The sequence below is a fragment of the Sinocyclocheilus anshuiensis genome, unplaced genomic scaffold, assembly GCF_001515605.1.
Source record: "Sinocyclocheilus anshuiensis isolate Anshui unplaced genomic scaffold, SAMN03320099.WGS_v1.1 scaffold247, whole genome shotgun sequence".
Classification (NCBI taxonomy): Eukaryota; Metazoa; Chordata; class Actinopteri; order Cypriniformes; family Cyprinidae; genus Sinocyclocheilus; species Sinocyclocheilus anshuiensis.
The window spans coordinates 447,952-455,548 of record NW_015552543.1 but is presented as its reverse complement, the minus strand read 5'-3'; the positions used below and the strand labels follow the sequence as shown (position 1 = coordinate 455,548).

Genomic DNA, 7,597 nt, shown 5'->3' with positions numbered 1-7,597 from the left:
CCCCAATCAGTCCTCCTCAAGTTTTGTGAGCGAGCGACCGCTCGCCTCAATATTGAATGGGCAGTACTTAAAATGCGTCGGACCAGGAAAAGGACTCGTACGACGGGAGACTTCCCCGGCCCTAGAAAGCTGCTACTCCCCGTCTTCTCAGCATGTGCTAAACACATGGCAAAATTGATCGTTTTTCCGATCATTCATCAGGCCTCTTATTAAGCCCCGGCTTTGGCGGTAAGAGCCCTCAGCATCTCCTCCCTGCCATCCGCTTACCAGCGAACTGGTGGTGGACATGGGATAACAAAAGAAAGGGTCGCCATCACCCGCGTTCTCTGGGGGGAGTTACTCACGGTGAATCACCTTGTTCTCTGTAATGCCCGTCAAACTGTCCGAACAAGCGGGCGCTTTATGGCTCTCTTGGTGGTTGGAGAGCACGCACTGTGGCTTAATCTTTCCGGTCTCCCTGAAAGAGAATCGCCGGTCGAGCCTGACCAGGCGCTCTTCGGGCCTGCCGTCGCGCTAATACAGCAGCGCTGCGATGATAAGGAAAAGGAGGACAAGGGTTTTAAACTTCACCTTCCTAGGAAGCCTGCGCCGCGCCAGATTCCCTCTGTGCAGCCGGATTAAAAAAAAAATTAAAAAAAAAACTAAATCCCACTGAATTGTTGCGCAGCCACAGGTGGCTTTGAGTTCAAGTTCACGGGCGGCCAGCCCTCCGGACACCAGTTCTGCCCTCGTATTTCCCCGTTTAAACAACGGAGGTTATCTGTCGGCAGAGTCATGGGGTTCAGTGCTGGCACGGGCTGCACTGTTCCCGGTGTAGCCCAGTGCTTGTTTCCCCATTTTCAGAGGGGAATACAGTGAGGAAAAAGTGCACAAGCAGTGTCACCACACAGCTACCTTCACACTTCTCTCACAAATTCAATTTTTTCAAAAAAAACCCCTACGAGATCGCACCATTGTACCACAAATTAGCGAACCGGCTGAACTAGCAGCTCTAAGCAGCTCTCCGGTTTGTGTGGGGATGCTGTCTTTGTCAGCTCCCAAATGGGTGATTCACACAACCCCTGTGTTCCCCAACACAAAAAAACACAAAGAACACAATAACACGAAAAGTGAGCAGTGATAAATCCAACCCGAGCTGTGAAGTGCAGAGATCGCGAGAAGCGAATGACAACTATTGAATAGCGTCGCGTGCAGGCCTTATATGCTCTCAGGTAAGGGGGTGGGGCCTTACCTGGCATTGGCTGCGCGCTTCTGTCTGTCTAGCCAGACTTGGTGCAATTGGACGCTTCTGCAGAGGTCAGGTACAGATGACCTTCCCATAGGTGGATCTCTCCACTCAATGTTTCAGAGAACCGGGGTTACGACAGTAACCTGTTGTTTCACAATGTGTCTCAAACTTAAATACAAATTTTACATATTTGTCTGCTTCAAAATCAAGTGTTTTAAAACCTACTACTCATTCCTAAACTGTGTTAATTACTTTCAAAGACTGAGAGCCACTTATTTCTGCAGGCTGTGTAATGAAGTCAACAGATCTTCTCACCTGTGGTTCGTCTTTGAATAGCGTGAGTTATGCTCAAGCATCCGAACAAACATGATAAAACAGCAATCAACGAGAAAATCTCTAAACTGTTTGAACAAACAGGGAGTGTGAGGAAAAGTTCACAAGCAGTGTCGCCGCACGGCACATACTTTGTTCCCCTCATCCAGTTAATAAAGGCTTCGGCCCCTGTGTTCCCCAACACAAAAAACAGAAAGAACACAATAAAACAAACGAATCATATGAATTCGTTTCAGGGAGAGTACATCTCTCTGCAGAGAGAGAACATCTCTCTGAACCCCTGCATGTCGCCCCTGGTCTGTCCACTAGAGGGCGCCATTGCATCACAAATGAGCCAACTGGGCGCATGCGAGTATGCCAGCGCTTCCCTGGCTCTGGTGGCTCTTACGAGTCAGCCTGGCAGACTGTTTCGGCTCCCGAGTCGGTGATGCGAACTGTAATGCAGGGCTACAGACGGCAGTTTGTAATAAAACCCCCGCATTTCACCGGTGTTCTTTCCTCTCACACGGAGGAGAGCACCACTCACATTCTCAACGAGGAAATCTCTTCCCTTCTATTAAAGGGAGCCATTTGTAAATCAGGGGTTTCACAATAGGTCTCAAACCCAAACACATTTTACATATGTCTGCTTCAAATCAAAAGGGTTTTAAAACCTACTACTCATTCCTAAACGGTGTTAATTATTTTCAAATACTGGAAATCACTTATTTCTGCATTTCTTCAGGCTGTGTAATGAAGTCAACAGATCTTCTCACCTGTGGTTCGTCTTTGAATAGCGTGAGTTATGCTCAAGCATCCGAACAAACATGATAAAACAGCAATCAACGAGAAAATCTCTAAACTGTTTGAACAAACAGGGAAAACATGCCATATTAATAAAGCACTGAATTGAAAAGATATTTCCTGGTTCCAAAGAAGGACGGTTCTCTCCGCCCCATTTTGGACCTAAGAGTGTTGAACAAACATTTGAGGAAATACAATTTCAGAATATTAACCCACGGCACTCTGGCCCGTGCCATAAAACAGAATGACTGGTTCACATCGGTCGATCTGAAAGATGCTTTTTTCCACATAAGCATTTATCCGCCCCACAGAAAGTTTCTTCGTTTTGCCTATGAAGGCATATGTTACGAATTCACAGTCCTCCCATTTGGGCTCACCCTAAGCCCAGGGACTTTTTCTCTGTGTGTGGAGGCAGGCTTAGCTCCCCTGAGAATGTCAGGTCTGTGGATTTTGACATACATAGACGATTGGCTCATTATAGCCGAATCATAGGTGAAAGTACTGCTGGACACCCGTTGTGTGCTCACTCACATCACATCTCTCGGGTTCAGGGTGAATTTGAACAAAAGCAACCTTACACCCAGTCAGAGTGTGATTTTCCTGGGCTTGGAGCTGAGCTCAGTGTCCAGTCTCTCCAGTCTGAGCTCAGTCTCTCTCAAGAGCGCATTCGCTCTCTAATGAACTGTGTGTCACAGTTCAGAGAGGGAGCGAAAGTGCAATATCGCACATGTCTCAGACTGCAGGGTCTAATGGCTTCATCTATCCAGGTTTTGCCTCTGGGACTTCTGAGAATGAGGGCGTTCATGAAATGGGTTTTGTCACTACATTTCAGCCCGTTACGCGATCTCTGCCACTCTGTAACAGTGACGCGCGCCTGCATGGCAGCTCTGCGCTACTGGAGGAGCGCAGGCTTTTATGCACAGGGAATCCCTTTGGGGATGATGATGTTGCGGAAAGTCGTGACAACAGATGCGTCCCTAACAGGCTGGGGTGCCACCCAGGAGGGCAGAACGGTGAACGGTTTGTGGCCGAGCAGACTACGTTCAGCGCACATAAATTATTTAGAGCTTATGACCATATGGAAAGCTCTGAATTATTTTCTGCCTCGCCTGCAGGGGCATCATGTGCTCGTACGCTGCGACAATACCACAGCGGTAGCATATATCAATCGCCAGGGCGGTTTGCGCTCATCGAAACTTCACGCTCTAGCTCACAAGCTTTTAGTGTGGAGCAGGCGGTTTTTCCTGTCGTTACGCGCGACTCATGTTCCAGGCATTCTGAACAGAGGCGCGGACCTTCTATCGAGGGGGAACCCACTCTACGGAGATTGGCGCCTTCACCCTCAGATAGTGGGCTTGATATGGATGAGATTCGGACAGGCAGCCGTAGATCGATTCGCCTCTCGCGAAAACAGCCATTGTCCTATGTTCTTCTCGCTAAAGGACGTGGACGCACCCCTCGGGGTCGACGCACTGGCCCACCCATGGCCCAAAGTGCTGCTGTATGCTTTTCCTCCCCTGTGCCTGATAACTCCAACACTGGCCAGGGTGAGAGAGAAGGGCCTGTCTCTCATTCTGATAGCACCCAGGTGGCCCAAAGCACCATGGCTGGCAGAGATAATTCCTCTGTTATATGCCCAGCCATGGTGCCTCCCCCTCCGCACAGATCTATTATCTCAAGCGAACGGGGAGATTTATCACCCACACCCGGACAGGGTGGCTCTCTGGGCCTGGCCCGTGAGAGGACAAACTTAAACGCGCTAGGGCTTCCCCCGCGTGTGGTTGCTACTATACAGAATGCCAGGGCCGTGTCTACTCGGTCCTTATATGGCTGTAAGTGGCAGGTGTTTGAAGGGTGGTGTGATGGGCGTCGTCTCACATCATATCAGTGCTCAGTTCCTGATATTTTGTGTTTTTTACAAGACAATTACAAGGCAGGTCTTTTTCCACCATTAAGGTCTACCTGGCAGCTATTTCTGCTTGTCATGTGGGTTTTGAGGGCTCAACGGTCGGGCAGCATCATCTAATCCGCAGATTTATGAAGGGTGCCCGTCGTTCTTTGCCCGTTACCAGGAGAACTGTTCCTGAATGGGCCCTCTCCATGGTGCTGGAGGCTCTGTCTCAATCCCCTTTTGAGCCCCTGGGAAGTATTTACCTGAAGCTGCTGTCCTTCAAGACAGCTTTGCTCTTGGCCTTGGCTTCACCTAAACGTGTTAGTGAGCTTAATGCACTCTCGGTTCATTCCTCGTGCACTAAATTCTCACTTAGTGGAGATAAGGTTTTTCTTAAGCCGAACCCGGCTTTTTTGCCTAAGTGCTTCCCTGCGTTTACATCGGAGGTGGTGGAGCTGTCCGCTTTTCACGCTCCACTTTTTTCTTCCACTGAGGATCAGAGGTGCCATATTAATAAAGCACTGAATTGAAAAGATCTCCAGTAAGCGTTTTGCAAAACTCCCATGACCACTTCAATGACCACATCCCTGACAATTTCCCTGACCACATCGACCATTTACTTGACCACATCCCTGACCTTGGCCACATCCCCGACAATTTCCTTGACCGCTTCCCTGACCGCTTCCCTGACCCTGGCCGCTTCCCTGGGCCTGGCCTCTTACCTGACCGCTTCCCTGGCCGCTTTCCTGGCCCTGGCCGCTTCCCTGACCGCTTCCCTGACCACTTCCCTGACCCTCGCCGCTTCCCTGGCCGCTTCCCTGGCCCCTTCCCTGGCCCTGGCCCTGGCCGCTTCCCTGACCACTTCCTTGACAACTTGCCTGACCCTGACCGCTTCCCTGACCATTTCCCTGACCCTCGCCGCTTCCCTGGCCGCTTCCCTGGCCCCTTCCCTGGCCCTGGCCCTGGCCGCTTCCCTGACCACTTCCTTGACAACTTGCCTGACCTCTTCCCTGACCACGTGGTTCACTGCATGCAAAGCCACCGGTGGTTGGGCAACATTTCTGTGTGGCAGGACACTGGCCATCATGGAAACAGCTTTCAGCACACAGAGGAATCATCTCCGGTAGGGGACATTGACCCGGCTTCACTGCGTGGACACAGACGGTCAGCTTTAGTTTGTGCATATAGACCGTATGCCACTTCAATATACAGCACGTATCCGACCGAACTACAAACTTTCCAGTGATGTCTGTGAGAAAGATATATTCACTCGACAAGCTCGCGCATCTGCGCCGCCGCGCGCTCAATCCACTCAGCGTGCCAGTATCGTTATCGGTGCATCCCTAGTCATTACAGAAGTAGGAAATCTAGAGGAACTGAAAGTAAGGATGCTGAGAACTTAGCAGAGATCCAGCACCTACTTCTTAAAGTCAGAGGAGAACACCTCCAATGACAGAGACCTGGTCTTCTCAGCATAACCAGGTCGGGGCCCCTCCCCCTCCACCTAACATCTGTGTGTGGACTAAAGCCACGGCGAAAGGGGGTACCCCATAACTGAAAAGGGTCTACCAGTGTCAGCAGACACCCAGCCCTTGTATCACATCAGACATCACCTTCAACCAAAGAAGGGTTCTTTACTTTCCACTTCAGTTTTGTGTTCCAGTTTAGACTTTTCAGTCTGTTTATAACCTACAAGGTTATGATTTTGCATGCCCATGACAATCCCTTTGGATGTCAGGAAAGGGGGGTCAAGCCCCATATGATACTACTGACCAACTAGTTTACTTGCCACATGTTAAGTAAAACATTGCAGATCACAGTTAGGGTTGTTCTAATTTGTTGTTGTCAGTTCTAGCCATCCAATCTCCCTTAAATGTCATCCTTCCAAAGAAAGGAAGAGTTTAATTGGACCTGTGATGCAGTCCTCTAGAGGCATCTGCAGACTTTAGACAAAACACTAAAATTTACAACCTCCACTGCTGGTCAATATACAGCCCCTTCAACTACACCATCCACAGTGCAGCCAAGATAATGGATGTCATACAACATGACCACTCTCATTAATTGGTCTGTATATTAATGCAATATTTACTTATGATTTAAGTGAGCTTTGCTCTTTGTTTTGTCATATGTGGTACCAAGTGAACCAGTTGAGGATTCTGTAATCAGACATTGCAAGGAACTGTGTAAAAATTGCAGGTGCACATAGCCTACTGCTTGAAGAGTGCCAAACCAAATTATGTCAATCCAGACATTTAAGAAATTGGTTTCCTGCTAAATCTGCTTAAAATTTTTAAATGTTTACACATACCTTGATACTCTCTTTAAATATCTTAAACAATAGACTTTAAGTTACTTGTAGGACAACTTTTCCTTACACATATCTTCTCCAGAATGCTTCTAACCTGTTTAGAAATTATTCTAATGACCCTTACATGTAGTTAATTTAGCACTATACAGAACATATTGAGCAAAATTGTACTTTAATGCCAGTGGTCAGAAGGAGGAGGTGAGGTGTGTGTGTGTTTTATTCCTGCTTTTCCTTTTAGTGCATCGCCCAGATCAACGACTTCAAAGTCGTGTATGCCTAAGGTTGAAAATAAATGATGTTTATAGTGAATGCCCCTATGAATGGTGGGTAGTGGACAGCACATTCCAGGGCCCAGTTTATGGCGGGGCCCCTCTCTAAACCCCTATAGTGGACAATGGTTTGCTACATTTTGATTGGATCTTGGTGGACTAACATAAGCAAACTCAGCCATCAGATAAAGATGCCAGGACAACAGCCAGACACCTCTTAGAGGGCAAGAAGAAGGCCTTTGGTACAAAGCCCGGGAAGGATAGGACTTCTCATTGGTGAAAATGCAGTTTCTGCCCTTCACCCACCAACAGACTGATTCCTAAGGTTTTGGCCTGTGACCGCCATAAAAATTCCTTAGGACCTCTGGATGCAGCAGCAGTGGAAGAAACAAAGAGAGATCACAAAGTTCCATCCAAATCCATTCATAACTATGTTCTCAAACCTTAAACTGATGCAAACTACAACACACACATCTCATACTTATTCAGAGAAATAAGTATTCTCAGTGACAGCGACGTGTAGTGCAACATCTTACACAAACTCAGCTGTTAATGGACAAATGAATGCATGCATGACAGTTCAGTCTTCTTCCATCATGTTTGGACTTAATGTGTTCGTAACATTGTCAAAGGTATTCTGGTTGTGGTTTGGTAAGTGAATAATGCACTAGTAAAGCTTTAGTGACACTTTTCTAAATGTGTGTTTGGACTATGCACATAAGTTCCACACCGTGTCCCCCCACTCTGATGGAAACAGCCAATCACAGCCTGGAAATGGAGAA

At 48.0% G+C, this 7,597-nt stretch overlaps 1 protein-coding gene and 1 long non-coding RNA gene across 3 annotated transcripts in view; one reads left to right on the top strand and one right to left on the bottom strand.

Moving 5' to 3' along the window:
- LOC107664007 (uncharacterized) overlaps nucleotides 1-7,338 on the bottom strand; it is a 22,400-nt gene extending 15,062 nt beyond the window's left edge. Inside the window, exons 1-3 of one of the 2 annotated variants that reach the window (XR_001631415.1) lie at nucleotides 7,327-7,338; nucleotides 4,499-4,504; nucleotides 2,317-2,395 (exon numbers count right to left, since the gene is read on the bottom strand). This is a non-coding gene — a long non-coding RNA (uncharacterized LOC107664007). Of the gene's footprint in view, nucleotides 1-1,543; nucleotides 1,621-2,316; nucleotides 2,396-4,498; nucleotides 4,505-7,326 lie in introns of those variants that run through there. The other variant, XR_001631414.1, reaches the window with a different exon arrangement.
- Nucleotides 1-7,597, top strand: part of LOC107664006 (tetra-peptide repeat homeobox protein 1-like) — a 14,550-nt gene that overhangs the window by 2,629 nt on the left and 4,324 nt on the right. The gene's annotated exons all lie outside the window — the stretch shown is intronic.